The sequence below is a fragment of the Phyllostomus hastatus genome, unplaced genomic scaffold (genome assembly GCF_019186645.2).
Source record: "Phyllostomus hastatus isolate PE091 unplaced genomic scaffold, TTU_PhHast_1.1 phas_contig_524, whole genome shotgun sequence".
Classification (NCBI taxonomy): domain Eukaryota; kingdom Metazoa; phylum Chordata; class Mammalia; order Chiroptera; family Phyllostomidae; genus Phyllostomus; species Phyllostomus hastatus.
Genome location: NW_025333900.1, coordinates 432,906 through 455,873, shown reverse-complemented (window position 1 = coordinate 455,873; position 22,968 = coordinate 432,906). Strand labels below are relative to the sequence as shown.

General features: G+C 39.8%; 1 protein-coding gene, 1 non-coding gene and 1 pseudogene across 4 annotated transcripts in view; all 3 read left to right on the top strand.

Annotated features, from left to right (window-relative positions):
- NEDD9 (neural precursor cell expressed, developmentally down-regulated 9) overlaps window positions 1–22,968 on the top strand; it is a 178,689-nt gene that overhangs the window by 74,423 nt on the left and 81,298 nt on the right. The window lies entirely within an intron of this gene.
- LOC123824098 lies at window positions 145–260 on the top strand. Its single transcript, XR_006786658.1, has one exon. It is a non-coding gene; the product is annotated as a U5 spliceosomal RNA (small nuclear RNA).
- On the top strand, window positions 3,592–5,261 carry LOC123824078 (annotated as a pseudogene).

The window sequence follows — 22,968 nt, the reverse complement described above, 5'->3', positions numbered from 1 at the left end:
AAGATTTTTGATTAGTGTGTTATGTGTGTGTTTGTCTGTCTGTTTCCCCTGTATGTCTAGGAAGAAAGGCTCATATACTCTTATTTCCTCATGCCAGCCTGTCACACACATATAAACCTATGTCCATAGAAGTTAACTACTTGGATACTCTGGTTTCTCTTCAGATTGTAAATATCTTTCATCTTTTACTAAAGATTTCCATGGAGAGGAACAATTCTGAGTTTTTATCCAATTTTTTGAAGGCTTGCAGTTTCAGGGCTTACAAAAAAGAAGTTAACTACTTGGGTTTTTTAGATGGCTTTCTTGAGGTATAATTGAGGTGACATATATAAACTACATGTATTTAAAGTATATGTTTTATAATGTTGACATATATATACACCTGTAAAACCATCACCACAATCAAAATAATGAACATAATCATGACCCCCGAAAGTTTCCTCGTGACCTTGACAATCTCATCTTCTGTCCCTTTCTACTCCCATTCCATCCCCAGGAAACCATCAATCTCCTTTCTGTCATTATATATCAATTTGAAATTTATGGAAATTTATTTAAATGAATCACAGTACACATTTTTGTTTTGTGGCTTCTTTTATTCAGTATAATTATTTTGGTTTTCGTCTGTGCTGTGGCATATATCAATAGTTCATTTCTTTTAATTTTTGCTGAGTAGAATTCATTGTATAAATGGACTACAGTGTATTTATCCATTCTTCTATTGATATATACTTGGGTTATTCCCAGTTTGGGACAACTAGTATAAAGCTCCATGAAAATTTGTGTAAAAGTCTTTCTATGGACATGTGCTTCCTTTTCTCTTGGGTAAACACTTAGGAATAGATGACTAAGTCATAGTGTCGGTGTATGCCTAACTTTCTGAGAAACTAACAAACAGGTGCCAAAGTGGTTGTACCATTTTACATTCCCATCAGCAACATATGAGAGTTCCAGTTTCTACACATCCTGGCCAACAGTTGGTATGATCAGATTTTTCTTTTAATTGTAGCCATTCTAATAGGTGTGTTGTGGTATTTTATCATGGTTTTACTTTGCATTTTCCTAATGATTAATGATGTTGAGCATCCTTCCATGTGCTTGTCATTTGTATGCCTTGTAAAATATATCTGTTCATGTATTTTGTCCATTTTGTAAATTAGTTTTTTTTCTTATTATTGAGTTTTGAGACTTTTTAAATTTTATTCTGGATGCAATTATTTTGTCAGATACACACATGTATTGTAAATATTTTTTTCCATTCTCTGGTTTCTCTTTATTCTATTGACAGTGTCTTTGAAAAAAGCAGACATTTTTAACTTTGATAAGTTCTACTTATTAATTTGTTCTTTTATGAACTTTGCTTTTGGAATAGTATCTAAGAAATCCTTGTCTAACCCAAGGTCAAAACATTTTCTCTCATATTTTCTTCTAGATGTTTTATAGTTTTAGGTTTAGAATCATCAGAGTCTGCATGAAATTTTTGGGACTGTGTGAGGTCACCCATGTGGTGACAGTTTCTAGTAATGAGAAGAGTTCCAGTAAGAGGAGGATCCAAGAAAAAAAGGAGAAGGAATAGCCAATGGACAGAGGACAAATCTGGAGAGTATGGGAACAGGGAAGCCAAATTTAAAAAGTGTTTCAAGGAGGGAATGAACAAAAGTGGCTGAGATGTTAAGGTGGAATTTTTAATCTCTCAAATTTATTACTAGATTAAGTGAAATAAATACCTGGAACGGTGTGTTAAGGTGCTTCAGGCTTCAGGCCAAATAACAGAAATCTCAATTAAAAGTAGCTTCAGCAATGAGAATATTTATCATGTCACATAATATAACTCTGGGAGATGAGTAGTTGTGAGTTTGTTTAATTCATTGGCTCAAAGATATCATCAAGGACTTCATCTTTGGACTCTGCTATTTCCATAAAGGCAAGATGGCAGCCCCAGATGTTATATTCTCTCACAGTGTCCAGAGGTGGGATAAAGGGGACAGACTTTCATTGTATATCTTTTCAAGGGTAAGGAAACTTCACCAGTAGCCCCCCTGCAGAACTTGCTTTCTAATGAACCAGAATGTGGCACAACCCATGCCTAAACTAATCCTGGCAGGGAGAATGCTATAAATTTACATTCACATTCTAGGTCTGAGGAACAGAGTCTCTGAAGGACATGGCCATTCAGAGAGTGAAAAGACTCAAGATTCTGTGAGAGAGAAAGAATTAAAGGGGTGGTTCTTGGGTTAATAATCCATACTGTCTACAATACAAGTGTTTGGCATTCTAAATGTGCCCTTTCCTCCACAGCAGTGATACAGATATAGGAAGTTATGAATAAATATGCGTTATCTCTAAGCCAAATGAGAAGTTTGCTTTCCTCAGGTTAGTGTTTGAGCACCTACTTGATTACTCACGTGTGCCCCCCAAAGCATCATAGAACCTGGGGTCAGAAGAGACCTTGAAAATCCATGGATTCTCCATACAAAATCCCCATGACTTTGTGTGTTAGATAAGGTCCCAGCAATAAATACATGCCATATTCCAATTATCCTAATTTAATAAGAACTCAGAGGAATTGAAGCCAGGACCAGCTATGAGTGAGGACAGAGCACAGTGAGACCATAGGGTAATGCAGCAACCAGACTAGTACCAGAGAGGCCTTCCTGTCACACCTGGGCCCGAGGTGGCAGAGCACTCTGAAGGATGGCCACCCAACAAGAGTTCAGACCTATGTCAAGGGGCACAGTAAGCCTATAGCAACCTTGCATGATGAGGGGACCTGGGGAATAAATGAATCCAGGGCTTCACTTGCAACCTCTCTCCAACTAGACACCAGAAGGCAAGGAAGCCCATCAACAGAGTCCCTACAAGTGAGACTCTGGGTACAAAACAGGGCAGAAAAGGGTGAAGATGGTTCTGGTGGGGCAAGTAAAAGATATCCAGCCTGCCCCATAAGGGGAGACCAGCCACTCCTGAGGCCACTCATTTCACCTTGGGACAACTCTGAATACAATAAATCTCCTAGTCAAGCCAAGGGTTCCATACAGAATAGACCTATTACCTCATCCTCACAACAACACTACACGTAGAGGACAATAGCCCACACATCTCACAGCCAAGTGCTGGAGCAGAAGTTGCTGAGACTTCAGTTTAGTCCTTAACCCCAGTGTCCGATGAAGATTGATGGTTAGGGTCTCCACTGTCTTTTCCCTAGTAGAGTGGTTCTTCAATAGGGGCAATTTTGCCCCTGGGAGATATTGGCTATGTCTGGAGACATTTCATTGTTACAGCTTCAGGGAGGGTCTGCCTGCTCCTGGCATTTAGTGGGTAGAGGCCAGGGATGCTGCTAAACATCCTACAGTGCACAAGACAGCCCCACAGCAAAGATTAACATGGTCCCAAATGTCAATAGTGCCAATGATGAAAAACGTAACAGGAGCTGAGTCTGTATGAGGCTGTCATGTAGGACCTTCCCTGGAAACCACACCTTGAAGATCCCCCAGTGTACCTGGGCTGAAATCTTTCTTTTGGGGTGAGCTAATGAAAAAGAGCACTAGAGCCCACTGAGAGCAGGGAGAGGAGGAGTTAGGGGAAGCAAAGATGCAGGATCGAGGCAGGTGAGCATAGAGGGGCTCTTGGCTTATGCTTGGAATGGCCGTCGTTGAATTTCCCTTTGGTGAACACCTCAACTCCTGTGCTAACCACAAGGGTAGCTCAGGAGGGTAGGAAGTATGGCTAGGCTGCAGTGGACCAGTGCCAGCCACTCATCAGCCCACACACTATTATTGCATCCCAACATCAGCTCTTTGCAGGCAAGCACATAAACAAGACCAGCCACGAGAAACATAAGAAATAAATCAAAGTTGTTTGGTTGTCTGTCCAGAAAAGGCCATTGGACTATTTCAGCCCCAGTCCAAAGGAAATGTCCCACCATGACCACAGGAGGCTGTGTCTGGCATTTAGATACAGAAGCTTGTGCTTTCCTTGTGCTGGGACCATTTCCCGGAAAAGCAGCCGCTGACACCACCCTGATTGTCTGATCACCCACATTAAGGCTGAAAAATTGTTAAACATCAACTATGACCAAGAATAAAGAGCAGGTGAACTTAGCTTCTGCTAAAGGTCAGCAGGTAGGAGCATTTGATAAACATTTGTTTCATACAACAATTTCTTTTATTTAACCTATTAAGATCAATAAGAAGTAGTTTATTTTAAGTGAATCTTCCAGACATCTAAAGTTTACCTATTTAAGAATAACCTTAATGTTGTCATCTTTGGGAGTGAGAAGCTTTCTAAAAGGTGTATATTTCCTTGAGTAGCAAAGTATGTTGACAATAATTCTACCTTTTCAAGTGAATCAGGGAGGCAGGCAGCTCATTTTGCACACCCGGCATTAGCCTCACAGTGGTGATGGGAAAAGGAGGTAGTGGTAGTCAGGTCCCTAAGCCAGAGGGCTCAGTGTTGTTCCATGTGGTACAGGCCAGCGTGACAATTTTGATGTTTGGGATGATATGGCACTGATAAAACTTACAGTAAAGCTGTGGCTTCATTTAAGTGTGCTCTAAAGAATGGTGATGTTTCTGAAGCTTATGATAAACCGAAAGGCACACCTAAAAGAACACCTGCTAGAGAGCATAAAAGCCAAAAAGAGAATACCACAATTCCTTCAAAGCAGTGGAAAGTTGGTGACAAATGTTTTGCCATTTGCTCAGAAGACAGCTTCAACTGATTTTAAGAGAGAAAACTGTTGTGGTTTACACTGGCTATGGAAATAGGAGCAAAATCTGTCTGATCTACTTTCCCCAAAGTCTAAAGTAGCTAATTATATAGAACAGAATGCTCTTCAAATGAAAATGAAAATCAAATTTCAACAGAAGGAAATGAGAATTCCTCCAGGTATCCTGGAAATAAGCCAAATAACATCAAGTCAAAAGCTGCTCTGTGGTACTCTTTTCTCCCTCCCCCACCCTCTGTGCCAAGATCAGGACAGGGACCAGGAAACCAGGTCTAAAATTCAGTGGCTCACCACCACCACCACCACCACCACCACCACCACCCCACCACCAGTACCACCCTTCCTAACATGCTGGCTGCCTCCATTTCCTCCTGAACCACCAATAATCCCCCCATCACCTCCCATATGCCCAGGTTTTCTTGATGATCGTGATGCTTTGGAAAGTATGTTAACCTCTTGGTACATGAGTAGCTCTCATATTTGTTAGCATATGGGTTTCAAACAAATCAAAAAAAAGAAGGTGCTCACATTTTAATTAAGGAACAATTCCTACAATATTATTTGATAGGTGCCACTCTCTCCCAAGTAGAAGGGTATTTTGATACAGCCTGGTCAATGCGAACAGTTTTCATCATTTTCTTTGTGAACACTTGGCTGATTGTCAATCATTTGCATTTGCCCTTGGCGCATGTGACTCATGCTTAATAATCTGCCAGGTGTTTCTAAAGAATAATCAGTTTGAATAACTGAACATGGAAATGCAAGTGGTTAAAAAAAACTCAAGGTCACATATAGTACAGAAAAGTCAATCTGTCAACATCACTATTGAACACATTTGTATGTTGTAACTTTCTTAGTATGTTAAGCTTTTTACTTAATGCCTTTAAAAATAAATGATAAATTTTTAAAATGTGACCCAGGACAATTATTATAATGTAATAAAGAAAAGAGCAAGCTGTCCTCAGCCACAGGAGCAATTTGCCTAGGCACTAAGTGAACCCAGATCATGACCTTTTTTCAAGGGTGGGGCAGAAGCTTGTCCTAGCAAAAATTCTCCATAGCTCCTCTTTGTCTTCCCTTTGTGTAGCTGTTACCTGTTACTCTTTACTTATAGCACCAGAACTGTCCACCTATAATCTTTGCCTTCTAGTGAAAACTACTGTGTGCTAGGACAATTGTTCTCAAGTTTTGACTGAATGCTAAAACCTCCTGGGAGTTTAAAAAATTATCCATTGTTGTGTCTCATTTCCAGTGTTCTAATTTTAATATTCTGGGCATGACCTGGGCATGGGGACAGTTTAAAGCATCCCAGGTGATTCTGTTGTGCAACCAGGGTTGAGAACCACTCAGGTAGGAAATCTGAAATTTATTAGAATGAAACATAAGAGTTAATTATGACCTGAGAAATTTTCCTATGAATAAATGTCGGTATGTAAGCCAATAAGCTTTAGTATATGAACTAGTATTAGAACTCTTTGCATCCACTTTCTCATGCTTAGCCGTGCTCCAGGAAGTAATGAAAGCTAGAAGAGAGGTAGGATGGATCAGTGGTTAAGTGGTCAGAATTTAGAGCTAACTGCCTAGGTTCAAACCTTGACCCAGCCACTTACTGTGTTACCTTGAGCAAGTGTCTGAACCTTCTTGTGCCTCAGCCTCATCAGTAAAGTGTTAGGAGGATTTTATAGGTCTATGGACACAGAGGACTGAGAATAGAGCCTGGCACAATATCAGTGATATCAGTTTTGGCAAGAGACAAAATTCACTTCAGATGGTCAAGGTAGAAAGACAGAAGTATGGGCAGGGCTAAGGGAATAATCCAGGGGTGTTGCAGCAACAATGAGAAGCTGTTGCTAGCCTGAGCTGGAAGGGGAAAAAGTTGTGTTACAGGAACCCAGTGAAAGCTAAGTCTGTGGAGAGACACAGCAACTGCCCTGGATGAGGCAAAGAAGTAGAAAGGGAGTAGGGAAGAAATACCCTGATCTTTCTCTGCTTCCAGCCTCCAATCTCAAGATCAGCTTCACAGGGCACAGCACACAAAAAAGGGGGAGAATGAATTTGAATGGGTGGGAAAGTAAATGGAGAGTACCAGCACAGTTAACTGTCATTATCTTGAGCTTGAAAGTCATCAGAAAAAGGACTTTTTGCCCTGGAGTGGGCAAACTTTACATAGCTGTAGAATTGTCCCTGAAGCCACACTCATTCTCGAAGAAAGATGCCCTGGCAACAGATTTTTTTGTACCAAACTGAAACGGTTAGATATTGTTGTGAGCAAAAGTCCAATTTTAAAAACTGTCATACACTGGTTGGGTATTTCAGGTTTAGCACAAAGCTCTTCATCCTTATGGAATTGTTCGTGTTCTTCCCTGAGCCTTTTCCTCACTTGTTCTTTTTCATCTCCTTTGCACCCCTGCCCATGTGCATCAGAAGACAGAACTCCCAGCTCACTCCCTTTGCTAATTGAAACGCATTCTTAAGCCTTGCAGCACACTTTGGAATGTTTCCTCCATCGCCTCCCCAACCCCAAACATCACCTCTTTTTTCTCACTCATGAACGTTGACCTTTTGTCCAATAAAGTGTTCAGTCTTCAACCTCCCACTTTCTAAAGTAGCAACTGTGGGCTGTGTTTACCTTTACCCTCCAAAACTGTCCTTGGAACTTTATTACCTATCAAATATGGAGTGACATAAGTAGAAGCAGAAGTCCCTATCTTCCAGGAGCTTTCGTTCCAAGTACAAGGGGTAAGAGAAGGTGCTCAGGTTGGCAGGCAGTCTTTCCCATAGACACCTGTGCAAGGTGATAATTTCCTTTCCATGTTTTATCCTTGTGTCCATCATATTGCAAATGAAAATTATTAACTTTCAGATTCACAGCTGGATGCTTCTGGAACTTTTTATACTGTGCCGATGTGCATGCTTGGTTGCTCTGGAGACCCTGCTGTGACCCTATCTTCATTTATAGCATAAAGTTTTTTTCCAGATTCTATGATTAGATATTCCTTTACCAGATTTAATTAAAATATTCGTCCTTATTACTCCATTCCAAATTCCTTTGGATTCATGCTTTCCATCACATACACATATAATAATAGCCATAGTTTGTCCCATTCCCCTTTGGAAGCTTGACAAATGTTACTCTTAGGCTCTTCTAAGTAAAAAGAGAACTTGTAACTTCCTCCTCTTCCCTTTTCAGTACTTAGGCACCCTGAAGCAAAAGCACCATAATGTTGGTGCCAATGCTCCCAGAAAGAAGTGGAAATTGAATTTTAAAAATGCCTGGTAAGATTTGAGTTGGCAGGATTTTAACCACTGATGAGGGCTCAGAGTAGGCTAGAATCATCAGTAACAGAAATAACAGCACTCACTGAACACACAGTTCCTCTGAGTTCGATAAATCCTTGCCCTCAAGAAACTTGCATTTAGATAAGGAGGGAGGACCTCCCCCGACCCCAAGAATGCAGGCTGGTATAGGTTGAATGCCAGTTAAGTAGTATATGAATAAAAACAATGGAATCACATGTTAAAAATCTGTATTGCAAGCAATTCCCTTAACCAAGGTAATTTTCTTTTTTTAAAAGAAATTATGTATTTATCTTTTTAGAGAAAGGGGAAGGGAGGGAGAAAGAGAAAGAGAGAAATGTTGATGTTAGAGAGAAACATCAATCAGTTGCCTCTGGCACATGCCCTAACAGGGGAACGAAGCTAAGCCCTAACTGGGAATTGAACCAGGGACCTTTTGCTTTGCAGAAACACCCAACAAACTGAGCCACATTGGTCAGGGCAAGAGTAATTTTCTACCCAGGTAATTTCCATTTCAATTGGTACTGGTGGAATTTTGACTATATTTCTTAATCCATCTTTGTTTCTACATGCATAATTTTCTTGGCTGAGATGTGTCCCCCACTTTCAAATCTGGTGTGTTGACATTTTTAATTTATGACACATCCACCAGTTTACTGAGAATTTATTCATCAGTATCTGAAAACATGTCTTAAGATGATGTTTGTAGATTAAAATATTTTAAAATAGAAATTGTGTAAAATTACTCACTAAATCCCTGTTTGGGTAGGTTGAAGTGTATGATTTATATTTTCAGTTCTCATTTTTTTCAGAGTAGGCACTACTTTAGCAAAGTCAATACCTCCAAGAAACGTGCCCCTCCACATTTGTCCACATGTGTCACTAGCAAAGAAATGACAGAGTCTAGTACTGAGCAGTATGAGTGTTTTTGAGGAATGTCTTAGACTTTAGCTCATGGTGATGAACATTAACACAAATAAACCATAAGTTTATCATAGTGACCCCTGCTTTGTGTCTTCGATGCTCTGTCCATGCTTCTACCACAGCACCTCTCATATCATGGTGGCCTTCGCAGCAGACTGTGCCCTCTTGCAGCGGGTCTAATTCAGCTTGGCATTTCCATTATGAAGCACAGTGCTTTGTGCCCAGCAGGCCCAGGGAAGGGTGGACAAATGAATTGATCAAATAAGGGATTATTGGAAAGTGGGAAATCATAAGCATTAACATTCTTTGAAAGCAGGAATAAGCCTAGGAATAACTGTGAGAAAGGGAGGACAGTCTATAACGCCAATAACTTTCCCTAGCAGAAGTGCCCAGAGTGTGGCACCAGCCATAGACACATTTGCACTAAGAGGTTGATCCCTGCACTGGTAAATGGGGTGTCTCTTCCTGGTCTGGGAAGGCCCTGAGGGCCAGGGCCTTCATTGCCCTTCGGAGCACACAGCACAAACACTCCCTCAAGATTGGGCAGGCTAGATAAAGACCAGGCTATTTAACCTTATATCATTTCCCTTTTTAATAAGTACTTCATTATTACTCCCATAAAACTCAAAGACCAGGTTATATGTAAACTAGGGTATGTTCCAAAAGCTCCTAACAAATAGTAACTCAAACTGTACCCTGCTTCTCAGGCTTGAAGTAGAGAGAATTGAAGAATTTGGTCTCAAAGGACATTGGGATTTTGCTTGGAAAACATTGTCATTAACATAATTGGCCTCATTTCTTGGCTCAACTTGAGAAAATGCTAATGAAAACAGAACAGATCCAACACAAGTGGACAGAGCACTTCAGCATCTCTATCCCTCCACAGCAGTTTTCTCTCACGTTAGAATCACACCCATGGAGGTCAGATTGTCTACACAGACAGAGTAATTTTCTAGGGAACAATGCCATGTTGAACAATGTGCTAAGAATCACTCACAGATGTACATTCTTTTATTATTGATATTTAATCCTCATCCAAGGATATATTTATTGATTTTAGAAAGAGAGGATAAAAGGGAGAGAAAAACAATGATGTGAGAGAGAAACATCAATTTAGTTGCCTCCCGTATGTGCCCTGACTAGGGATCAAACCCATACCCCCTTGGTGTACAGAATGATGGATGCTCCAGTCAACTTAGCCACCCGGCCAGGGTTGTACACTCATTTTACAGAAACTAAGAGAGGGGTTATTCATTTACAAACTATTTTTTCACTTAACCAAAATCTTAAACAATGTCTCTCTACTAGTAGTTATAATAATTTTTAAATTTCAACTTACACATTTTCAAGAATATATCTATTAAAAATACACTCACATGAAGAAAGGTAGGTAGGTGATCACATGGCTATTTAATTCACAATATCATATCTTTGACACTCCCTTTTATAAACCTTTACCTTTCCTAACCCTAAGAAACCACTTTCTTGTTGAGTCAAAGTAGGCAAAAATTAAGCAACAGGAATGTCTTTTCTTCATATCCCAGCACAAAGCCAGCAGTCCCTGTGATGATCTGTTAACAACAAAGACTGGAAAACAAGAACTGCTGTGTGACAAATCTGTGCATTCTCCAGGCCCTGCTGCTGTGGGAGTCAGCGTTTTGGTATGGACAAGGCCATTGGTTTCAGGGTCAAGAAAATTAATCAAACTGGGGGAGGAGAAATAAAAATTAAGTAGATGTTATGAAGACCAAAGAAGATCAACAATCTAGTATCTATATGGATAAGCAGTGCTCGCCTTTGCACACTGCAGAATGTGCGATGGAGTGTGAGTAGGATGAAGCCAGGAATAAAGGAGTGGTGCTTTCAAATGCACTTTCCAGGCAGGGCTTTTCTCTCCCTGACTTGGAGACTACTCCACTGCCTCATTACTTGGGTTTGCTCCTGGATCACACACTTCCAGGGTCTATGGAAGTCAAGGCCAGTGCAAGGGAGAGAGAGGCAAGAGCCCGAGCCACCTGGGTTTAGGGAAGGAGGAAACACACCTTCTGCCATTAAAGAAAAATGGAATTTTCCTAGTTAGTGACCTTGAAGTTAATCCTTCGGATGGTGGTGCTGTCCTCCCCCTTCTTGTGCAGTGCTCATGCATGCACCCTTAATTTAAAACATTGTAATGAAAGGCAGAATAAGAAGCAAATCTAGATCAACCTGCATTCAATTGTGCTATAGAAACTTTAACAGTAGGAGGTGGCTATTTTGTTTTGTTTTAATTTAAAAAACAATCATGGCTTTTGTCAAGTGCTGAAAGTTAATATGAAAACTTGCCACAGTCTCACCTTTCTTCCACCGGATTTTGTCAGCTGGGAGAAGCCACAATGTGTGACCAAGGAAGAAAGATTTATGGTGGAGGGAATGATTAGATCTCATTTGTTTCGGGGACATAATGAGCAATCTCTGAGAAGTGGAAGAAAGAAGGAAGGGGCAGTGGAAAGAGAGTCCCAGCAGGGGAGTATCCTGATTTGACAAGCTAGGTCTTCACTGGGCTGAGCATTGATATGACAGCTACCTTCTGTGGTCAGGCCACCTAAGGAGTGCTTGGAAAAATATCTCAATAGGCTAACCAGCCAAAGATATGCTTTAAAGGAAGGGATGCTTCTTGTTGCTCATTGTGGTTTTACAATACATGAGCCTGGTTTATATAGCAGCAGCACAAAGAAAGCTCTGTTTAATATTGTCATACTTAAGCTATGTGCATGTTTATCATTTCCTTACTGACAACAGCTGGAGAAAATGGCTGAGATTGGGGAGGAGGAGAAGGAAGGTGGAGGAGAATTAAAACATTGGAATGGACAACCTACAACTTTGCTGATAAATGAAGCTCCAGATCTAGTCATGTCATTGGCATCAAAGTGTAATGAATCTGTGGTTTCCCTTCCAGACACAGAAGCAAGAGTGAATGTGAAACAGGACTGTGAAAATGAAGCAGATAAAACCAAGGACTATTTACCTTGATTTCTTAAAGTTCTAGAGTATATTTACCTCCACTCCACACTGGGCCCTTTATTTTACTGGTACAACCACTATTTAACTATTTAGAATATGCTTCTATAGGTCCTTCTCTGGGGGGCTGTGGGGAAGAGCCAATAGAGCTCAGATTGTACCTGCTAACAGTTAAGAGCCAGATCCAGCTATGAAATCATTCTGCACCCTGGGATTGGCCCACACTGCCTGGAAGGTCTCACTGTCCTGCCAAAGTCTGCCGAAGCAGGGAAACCAAATCCATAAAGAATTCTAAACTCTTAGGAATGGGTCAACCAAGAAGAGCTCTACATGATTGCTGTTTCTCAGCAATTTGTTATTCCCTGTGCCATTGCCTTAACTTATCCACCCATCCCCAATTCCTCTGTCAGATGTATTGCTTCCTCCAAGAAGTCTTCCCTGAAATCCTCAAGTAATTCTCTTCTATTGACTTTCCTCTTTGGATTCCAAAGCATCTGTTCAGGTTTCTCTGTCTAACTAAACTAAAAATTCTTCGCAGGCAGAAGCAATGCTCTTTCTATTTTTGTGTCTCTAAAACTAATCACTGTGGTAGATGCTCAGCTAATAACATGGACACACACCTACAGTCACTTCACTAAACTGATGGTGCAATAAGGGCAGTTTGTATTCATCAATTGGTCCATTAGTCCCACAGCTGCCAACTGGATACTGGGCCCAAGGCAAGTGTCGCACAATATACATACAATACAGGTGGGACAAAAGTAGGTTTATAGTTGAGTACAAAACCGTTTATTCTTATATTATTATTTGTTAATTATTGTATTATTTTCCATACTTTTGCTCCACCCTGTATTCAGAAGGTGAGACAGAGCATTGGAAGGTGAAAAGATCACTGTAACTTCAATTTTACTGTTGGAAAGTGTAAGTGTTGGGTCCCACTCATAGTGCCTCAGTCATACCCACTCCCAGTGAATGCTAAGTTACATGTTGATGTCATATTGTTACCGGAAAGGGGACCCAGCCCAGAGCAGGCCTGCCTAGGGCCAGCTCTGTGGGTACTTAACTTCATGCAGAAAATATTTCACAACATGAGTCTAGGTGATTTTTAGAGGATGTTTGTTAAAGCTGGGGACAGTGAATAAAGGAAGGGATAGAAGCAGCAACAGGAAAGAGACTAGGTGGGGAAATGAGCCTGGGCTGAGCTGCTTCACATCACTGAGAAGTCAAAGAAAAGGGATCTTGGGGGCAGGTTTAGGAAAAGCCTGGGAGGAACTGCCAATTGCAAGCCTGATGGGGTCCCTTAGGGTTTAGGAGATGTGTGCCTGCAAGGAAAGAAGAGAGGGATGGGGATGGGAAAGGCTGCATGGGTGTGCTCCTAGGAGGGAGAGCATGCCCACCAGGACCTTCCTTTTGAGGGGTTTTAAAGGCTGGGAATTGAAGGGAGCTCTTAAGGGAGGATGTCAATAGAATATTCATCAGTTTTTTGCTGATGACCAAAATGTAATTTATTCCCTTAACTTCATCTGTCCTTGGGTGTGGTTGGCAAATGGCACTAATTGGATTTCTGCTATCTGTCACCCTAAGTAGGGTGATTTAAGCAATTTACCCTCTGGCTGAGAAGAAGTGTTAACCAGTTACTCTTAAGTGTCCTTGGTTTAGGGAAGATAGGGTTTACTAGATGGCTGCAAACTGCTTGTTTAAGTATCTATCTCCGTTTCCCTATTCCACTTGTCTTGGTTTACTAGTCTCCTAGCCCATGTCTGTTTGTCTGTCTCTCCCTCTCTTGAATATATATACATATATATAATATATAATATATATAATATATATATAATATACTGTTATAAAGATTTAGTCCTGCATTAGCCTCCACTGAAACCCGTAAAATTCTGAGAGCATCAAACAGCAAACAGGCTTCAGGTTATACTACTTTACTCCTAAGAGTCTGGCTGGCAGGTTGCTAAGTTAGCATCGTACGTGAGTACTTTGGGGATTCTTCCAAATCCATTTATTTCAGTACCTCCTGAATTGTGTGGAGAAATCCACAGAGAAACCCATTACTCCTTATTGGTAAAGAGTGACAACAAAATGCAAAGATGCAGATACAGACCTGATGGTACATAGTGGTGCTCAGTGCACCACTATGTACAGACAACAGTTTTTCTTGTGTGCAGAATGAATAATGAGGGTAATCACATCAAGAGTGAATAAACGCTTCCCAGTTGACTTATTGGTCTGGTTATTTAACCTCATCGAGACCCTGGAATCCTTCCAGCTCAGAATGCAGATGTGACACTGCTAGAGATGCTATTCAGGATAAAATTAAGCACCCAAGAGTTTCCTGGCTTCACAGCTGCATCACTGGAGGCTGATAAGCTGTGGCCAAGACTGTTCAAGGTCTCCAGCTGTCCTGAAAGTGTCTGCTTGTTTATTTTAGGTAGATAAGTGTTGCTATTATTCCTGGGATGGTAGGAAATGCCGATGGGGCTAGAGATCACTGGATACTTTTAAATTAGAACAGTGTGAAGAGATGTTGGAATCCTTGCCATATTAAAAGGGGGGAGGGGGAGAAACCACACACTCAGCATTTGGTGATACTGTAATTATAGCTCCTCTTAAGAGCAGTTAACAACCACTTACTATTTTGTAACCTAAGGGTAATAAACACTGAAGCTTTACTCATTAATTGAAGTTGACAGAATGCTAGGAGTAGTCTCATGGCACACCCCTTACATCAAGGGAGTATTTTTCTCTTTGTTTATCAATAAGGGGGTGCTTATTTGTTTTTATGGCTTAGTCCACAGTTTAAATCATAAGAAATAAAGAGATTATTCTCAGGAAAATCCTTTGGGGAAAACTTCAGCATTATCTCAGTGCTTAACCTGCCATAAACCAATTAATAAGTGATCCATTTTGCCATCACAATTTGAATGTATCCCTGAAAATAACAACAGACACAAACAAGTGGGATGGCTATGATCTCTCAATCTTCTTCCCAAAGTTCTCACTAGCTCTCTGAATAGCCTAAGACATCAGAGAAGGTTAAAAACAAATTGTTCAAATTGTTTCCAGCAGCAAGAAGAAAGCCCTTGACTTAACCAGAGAGAGCACAAGACAGAACTATAGCAGCGGAGGTTCCATTGAAGGTTACCTAGAGACCAAAAGGCCTATCCTACAATGGCATCTCTTATGGTACTTTCTTCCCCTGCACAAAACCTTCTTCAGAGCTACCCAGTTTATAGTGAATGGATTAGGTTCACTGAATTACAGTTCACTGCATTAAATATTTTAAAGCTAGAAGAGAACACTACTTTTGCAAGGTAGGAAATGCCAGGGGGCATTTCTTCAATTTGGGCTCTTTAAATTTGCAAATTATAATTTCAGTTTTCAACTTTACTACAATTTTCATAAATAGAAAAATATTCTCTTCCTAACATGGACATAAAAGCATCCAAACCTGTAGAAAATTTTTATGAGTTTATTAGAGTTTATTTGAGTCAAACAGAGGACACACCTGGAAGCAAGATCTCAACAGACTGAGAAAAATGCTTCCAAGAATGACAGTTCACAGCTTCTTTTGCACATTTGGAATTAATGAGAGAACATAAGGAAGAATACATGAAGGTGGGGAAAAGCAAGGCAGGGAAACCTCTATCACTGGATTATAGCATGGTTAACAAGATTCTGTGCTCTCTTGAGGGTGGTTACTCTTCAGGAGAGTCTAAAAATGAGGAATATCAAAGGTATGTTAACCTAGAGGGACAAAAACAATGGACTGGCCTCGCTTAAGGCAAGGTGAAGATAAACTTTTATTAAAGAAGCTATAGGCCTGGGGTGTGACTACCCACCATGACCTGCCCAGTTATGATTTTATGATCAGATCACCCTGTGAGGTTACTTTCCATTAAATATATTATAGAGCCTTTTTTTATCCACACTAATTTCAAGTAGATTTAAGTATCTCTGAAACTAGCTTAAAAACATAAAATATAGTATAGTGGTTCTATCCCAGTCATTTGAAAGAAATACTAACTTAGCCCCCTTTCCCAAATACTAGGAAATATTATCATTAGAAGGCAACTTTATTTTTTAAATTTTATTTTTTAATTATAGTTTACATTCAATATCATTTTGTATTAGTTTCAGGTGTACAGCATAGAGGTTAGACAATCATACACTTTACAAACCAGTCCCCCTGATATTTCAAGTGCTTGCCTGGCACCGTACATAGTTATCACAATATTATTTACTATATTCCCTGTGCTGTAGCTTACAACCTTGAAACTATTTTGTGACTACCAATTTGTATTTCTTTTTCCCTTCACCTTTTTTACTCAGCACCGCCCTCCCCCCTACACACAATTGTCTCTAGGAACCATCAGTCTGTGCCCTGTATCTATGACTCTTTCTACTTTGTTTGGTCATTTATTTTGCTTTTCAGATTCCACATATAAATGAAATCACATGGTATTAGTCTTTCCCTGTCTGATTTATTTCACTTACCATAATACCCTCTAAGTCCATCCATGCTGTTGTGAATGGTAAAATTCCATTCTTTTTTATGACTGAGTAGTATTCTGTGGTATATATATGGACCAAAGCTTTTTTATCCACTTGTCTATTGATGGGCACTTGGGTTGCTTCAGCATCTCGGCTATCGTAAACAATGCGGCAATGTACATAGGGTTACATATACATTCTTTTGAATTAGTGTTTTGAGTTTCTTTGGATATATACCTACAAGTGGAATTGCTAGGTCATAAAGCAGTTCAATTTTTAATTTTTTGAGAATTCTCCACACTGTTTTCCATAGGCTGTACCAGTCTGCTTTCCCCACCAACAGTGCACGAGGGTTCCCTTTTCTTCACATTCTCATCAACACTTGTTGTCTGTGAATTTATTGATGATGGCCATTCTCACTAGTGTGAGATGATAGATATCTCACGGTGGTTTTAACTTGCATTTCTCTAGTGATTAGTGACATTGAGCATCTTTTCACATGTCTATTAACCATCTGTACTCAATCTTATTTTATATATCTGCTCTTTTATTTCTCTTGTGTTTGCAATAGAATGCTCTATTGTTTACCTTGATTGACAGACATCCAATATTAAAATTGCTGTAAGAGAGTTTATAAATAAGAAAACAATTCAATTTAAATTAATTGAAGATCTATTTTAATTATCTACCATGTTCTAGCAAACAAAATAGCAACTACTTCTATTTGTGTCCTAAAAAATATGTTTTCTCATCTTTTTCTAATTGTCACATGTTTCAGTTAGAAGTTGAGGAAATTTTTTTTAAAAAGCCAAGGAAATAGAGCTGCTAATGAGGAGAGAACAGCTAGGGGGACAGGAAGCCACTCACCTCCTGTCCCCAGGTATAGTCACCATATTACAGAATAGAAGTCAAAGATAAATAATTTTACCCTTGTCCCAGGACTAATCAAACTTTCAGGAACTTACTCAGATTAATCAAATGGATATGAGATTGCTGAACAACCTGTAGAAATTATATGAAAAAGAATAGGTGGGAAAGTCAGGTAGATACAGCATGGGAAATATCCCACAGGCTGGTACTTCTAGAAGGCATTTATATCCCAGGAGGTGGTTCTCTGCTTCAAAACTTCAGAAACTCACTCTTATCTGTGTCCAGGGGCAACATCAACCAAAATGCACATGGGCTTAGGGTATCCTCTAGAAAGCCTAATTTATTCAAAATACAGTGGGCTAGAATAAGCAATCATGTGGGTGTGGTACTCAGCACATTCTCTCCGGTACTCAGACTATGTGGGAAGCTCTATCATAAGCAAGAACCATTTTACTGTTTCCCCTTGAGAGACTATTGTCATAAGAAACAGAATGCTGATGTTTCACATGACACCTACCTTAAAACTTATTGGGGGGGGGGGCGGGGCATGTAATAGCCAAAAGAGAGCTCCATGCCCCTGGAATCAGAACAAGAGGTTTACACCAATATGATGTTAATAGGACTGAGTTAAAGTAGGCCAAGGCTTCCATCTAATAATAGGAATAATTTTCCCAAGTGATAAAAATAGAGTCTAATGACTATACTGCTCTGATCAGCTATTTTCACATTATGGATTTCTTCAAGTTGTCAGGTCCACAGTGTGTCTCTCTTCCCCATAGACAGTGCTTCAGTGAGCACCACCCACATGATCACTCTTTTGACTGTACTTGTTCTACTTTTCTAATACTTTCTTCACAAGGTTTTCTCAACTGAAGGCTTCCGAGTGTTATTCATCAAATTTTTCAAAAGTGTAGCTAAATATTTCTACAAGCCTGAATTCAAGTCCATTCTCCCTAATATCATACATATTCCTGATACTTGATTCTGCCACCCATGTACCCTGCTCTGAAAAGGGGGTGTCCCAAACAATAGACAAGTCACCGAGAAGAAATAACGGTATCAAAATTAGTAAATTGATGTGGACACTGGCCTGCAGTGTCCGAGACATTGTGGATGAGATGAGACAAATTCACATGGACCACCAAAGTCCTGTGGAGGAAAAGGGATGGCACAGCCACTCTCTCAAGGGGAAAGCGTGCTGACCCTTGCCTTGACAAGCTTTTATTGGCTTTCTAATAGCATATATCAAAGAAGTTTCTCATTCATTATGCTTAGGTTTACTTTAGGTAATTACTTTTTACAGATAGTAATGGAAAGGATGTTACTGATTACTTCTTACAGATTAACAAGGAAAAAATGTTGCAAATGCAAGGGAACAATAAGAGTAATTGGTCTGGTTACACTTCAATCCTTGGGAGAATTAGCACAGACTTCAGTAAGTTACTTTAAAGATATGCAGTAAGCATTTGTTGCCTCAACTCAGGGTGAGGGAGGTTTAGCAAGAGAAAGTCACAAAGCAGCCTAGGTATAATGCAGGCCTGGTTTCCCACGGGAGAACTGATCCATGGATCTGGCATCCTGCATGCCACCATGCATCTAATGGCTTTCCCATAGGGTTGAGCTACATTTGCCACGGGTAGGCAGATCAGTTCCCTACAGTAAATTAGCATATTGGCTCATATGGGAGCTCCTTTGAGGTGCCCCAGAATAATTGGAAAACTGAAAGGAACAAAATTTCCACTTGAGAATTAAATTGTAAGATTAATATATAGGATAGTTCAAAGTATGCTTATTTCTATGTTCCCCAGAGACTCACAAAATAGTCCAAAGATGCTGTAGAAGATTGCCTTTTTCCCCAGCTGCCAGAGAAAAGAGCTAGGATGGTGGAGAGGGTAGACTGCCTGATCTGAGGGCAGGTACAAACACCAGGGTTGACGGAGAGAATGTTCTACCTCCTCCTCTGATTTATTTGAACCCTGATACAAAATCAGACAACAAAAAGGCCTGGCTGTGAAAATGATTCTCAAACAATATGGTGCTATTCAAATGTAATACAATTATCGATAACTAAAGTCTTTATTATTGATAACGTAAAACACCTAATGTTCTGAATGTTATCAACACTTTATGTCTGTAGTAGTAAACTAACATTTCTTTGAGGACTAGCCAAGCCACAGAAGATGAAAATAAATACATTCAAATTAAGGATAAAATCAGGAAAGATGATCCTCTTAGAAAATCTAGTAAAAATCAACACAAAATGCATGGGCTTATCCATGATCAGGAATAACCATCACTGAGATGGTTTGTGGATGTGTGCTAAGGGAGACTGAGGACATACCTTAAGTCCTGTCAGGCAGTACCATTTTGCAATTATTTGCAGTTACATTGCAGCTTGCATGGGGAAAAGCTAGTGTGCAAATGACTGGTAGACTACATGGAGCCAAACGGAGCCAAAGACTGTGTCCATGTCCACTTATACAGGGTGGAAAGTATGCTGTGCCAGGGGAAAGGATGTCCTCAGAATTTGTCTTAAGCTTCTCTGAAACATGACTGAAGGATACTATCTCAGTGGTTTTCAGACTTTTCAAATGTGGGGGAAATTTTTAGGGGAAGAGGGCCTTTAATGTTGGATCTAAGAAAAGCTCTAAGTTTCCCCCACATGTCATATAATTCATCCCTAGAAATTATATGCAAAATTCCCTTTAGCACAATAGCTGACAATCTATTTTCATCATTTCAAACATGTTCTTTAATTTCATTCTTTTTTTGTTACAAGTGAACATAACCAACAGGCTTATGCACCATGACTGTCATTGGAAAACTAAGATTTGCCACTGCCTAAAAATTCAATTGCATTAGGTTAATGAGATCTGTATTTAGTTACTAGTTTCAGCATGTTATCTATCACTTTATTTTCCACTTCTTTTTATAAAAGAGTAAAATTGAAACTGAAAAAAAGTCAAATAATGGCACAAATATTGGTGCACAAAGATGACAACACAGAAACTGAACTGGCTGGTAGGCAACCTCATCATGCAGTAGCCTGAGATGTTCCAGTCAGTTAATGCTAAATCGAGTGCCCGAAAGGCAGATTAAGAGTGCCAAAACACAACAGCCCTCCCTGTCCCTGGGGATAAGTTCCAATACCCCCAGGGGGTGCCTAGAACCACAGATAGTATTGAACCTTACATATACTGTTAAAGTTCAATTTATAAGTTAGGAACAGTAAGAGGTTAAAACAATAACTAATAATAAAATAGAACAATTATAACAACATAGTGTAGTAAAAATAATGTGAATGTGGTTTCTCTCTCTTTCAACAAACTAGCATGAATTTCTTTCTCCTTCACAATCTCACAGATTGAAGGTTCTTTCTTACCTTAGATCTTAGGAATCACAGCACATGATTTTTTTTCTTTCCTTAAGTCAAGAACTGTCACCTTTTCACTTAAAGAAAACACTGTACAGCTTTTCTTTGGCATATCCAAATGGCCAGCATCACTACTCTTATGCTTTGGGGCCAGTATTAAATAAAAAAAAGGGTGACTTGAACACAAGGGCTGTGGTACCACAACAGTGGGTCTGATAACTGAGATGGTACTGAGGGACTAATAGGTGGAGGTGCTGGACAAAGTGATGAGTCATGCCCCTGGGAGGACAAAGCAGGACGATGCAAGATTTAATCAGTATTCTCAAAATGGTGTGCAATTTAAAACTTATGAATTGTTTATTTCCAGAATTTTTCACTTAATATTTTTGGACCACAACTGACTGCAAGTAACTGAAATCAGTGGGAAGCAAAACTGTGGCCATGGGGCGGGGAGGGAGGTGGGACTACCATATGAAGGGGGAAAGTGAAGGCTAATCAAAATATGCATTTAGGAACTTTTGACTGGGAAAAACTGTAATAAAAAACACAAATACAGTGATATTTTCAAATCAATGCAGCTATATACATCTATGAACCAGTAGAGCACATATGTGAAGCATTATTTATTCAGTCTACAGATTTGGTGTTCTTGTATGGAATTCGTGATAACATCAGTTCACTGACTTACTCAGCAATAACATTTCTCACTCCAAACTAATCCTCCTTCTGGCTGTCACTACAGTATCTCTTTTGAATTAGATCAGAAGGGTCTGTCTGATGAGCCTCATAAATGCAGGCTGAACTGATCAAGTCCGGTTACAGGGCCCCCAAAGCTGAAGGCCATCTGCTGTGGTCTAAGGCACTGATGATGCAGAGTTAATCCTTGGGGTAAGCTCATTCCTTTTTTACATTTCTCTACATAAATTCAATCTATTTTTAAGGCATACGCTTAGAAATAAACTCTATTATATACCTTAGATATAATATTTAGGTATACCAGTAATTGGTGTATGGACAATTGAATAAAGCCACTTCTTCTCCCCTTAGACGAGACCCATATCTCAGTAGATAATAGCTTCATGTTTTTTTTTCTTTTTCTACCAACTCATTAGTGTTACATCTAATGAATTACACATCCCCACATTCTTGTTCCCTAGGATCTCGGTTGTAAATTGATAAAACATGCAGCAATCAGCATATTTAGCTGAAAGCCACTGCTTCTAACAGCCCTCGGTGCCTAACTGGCTCTCCAGCACCAAAGGATTCTATGTTACTATAAAGCCATGTCTATGTTTTGTAAGCTCTAAACAACAGAGTTAGGTCAAAGTACAAGTCTTAGGTATTATGAACAGATATTTGGAACTACATCACTGCATCCAAGGAAGTGGTAGCTTTTTTATTTTTGCAAAGACGAATGACCTTATCAAAGCTTCAGACCAAGAATTCCCTTCATCTGACATCTAATAAGCACAAGAGCCATTTGTTCTTGGCACGATCAAGTCAGATGGTATGTCACAAGCCATTTGTAGGTTTAGTTTTCTTGAAAAGACACATTGGCAGGGAGCACTGTCAGAGAGAAATGACTATGGCTAAAGTAAAATAATCGACATCAAGGGATGCTGACTTCAGAAAGAGCTGCTGAAAGCAGCAGCTAGAGATGCTGAGATATCACATGATGGTTGCTTATAATCAAAAGCCAGACAGGTAGTTCCAGCATGCACAGATTTTTTCTGTCATGGGTGCTGTAAAAACTATTGGGCTCAGAGCAAAATCTCCACTCAACTGAAGTCATCCCCCTTCTCATCTAGTGATTTCTGAATCACAGTGGTGGATAGTCTTTATGATGAATGAGGTGAGGGTAGTTCATTCTCTATGTGCTTAATATACCAAGACGGATCCACTCTTCCTGAATTAACTTCCTGCTTAATGCAACTTATCCTGACCATCAATTGGTTTTACAAAGACTTCAGATAGCCTGGCTGGGCTTGCCCAGCCAGTAAGGACAGAGGTCAGAGACCAATTCAGTAAAGGTCACTAACAGCACCACTAGAAACTACATCTGCCCTTGGTTAGACCACTGATTACAATTATAATTTTTCAACCTTCAGTGACAAATTGATACTACAGTTAAAGACTAATTAAAGACCAATAAAAAGCAGAAACATTGTTTTTAATAAATGTACTTGGCTAAAAACCCTGTAGCCAGAAAGAATAAACTCAGCTCCTTAAAGTTTTCACCTCCAATGACAGGATCCTCTGCATCGAACTTCACTCTTAGAAG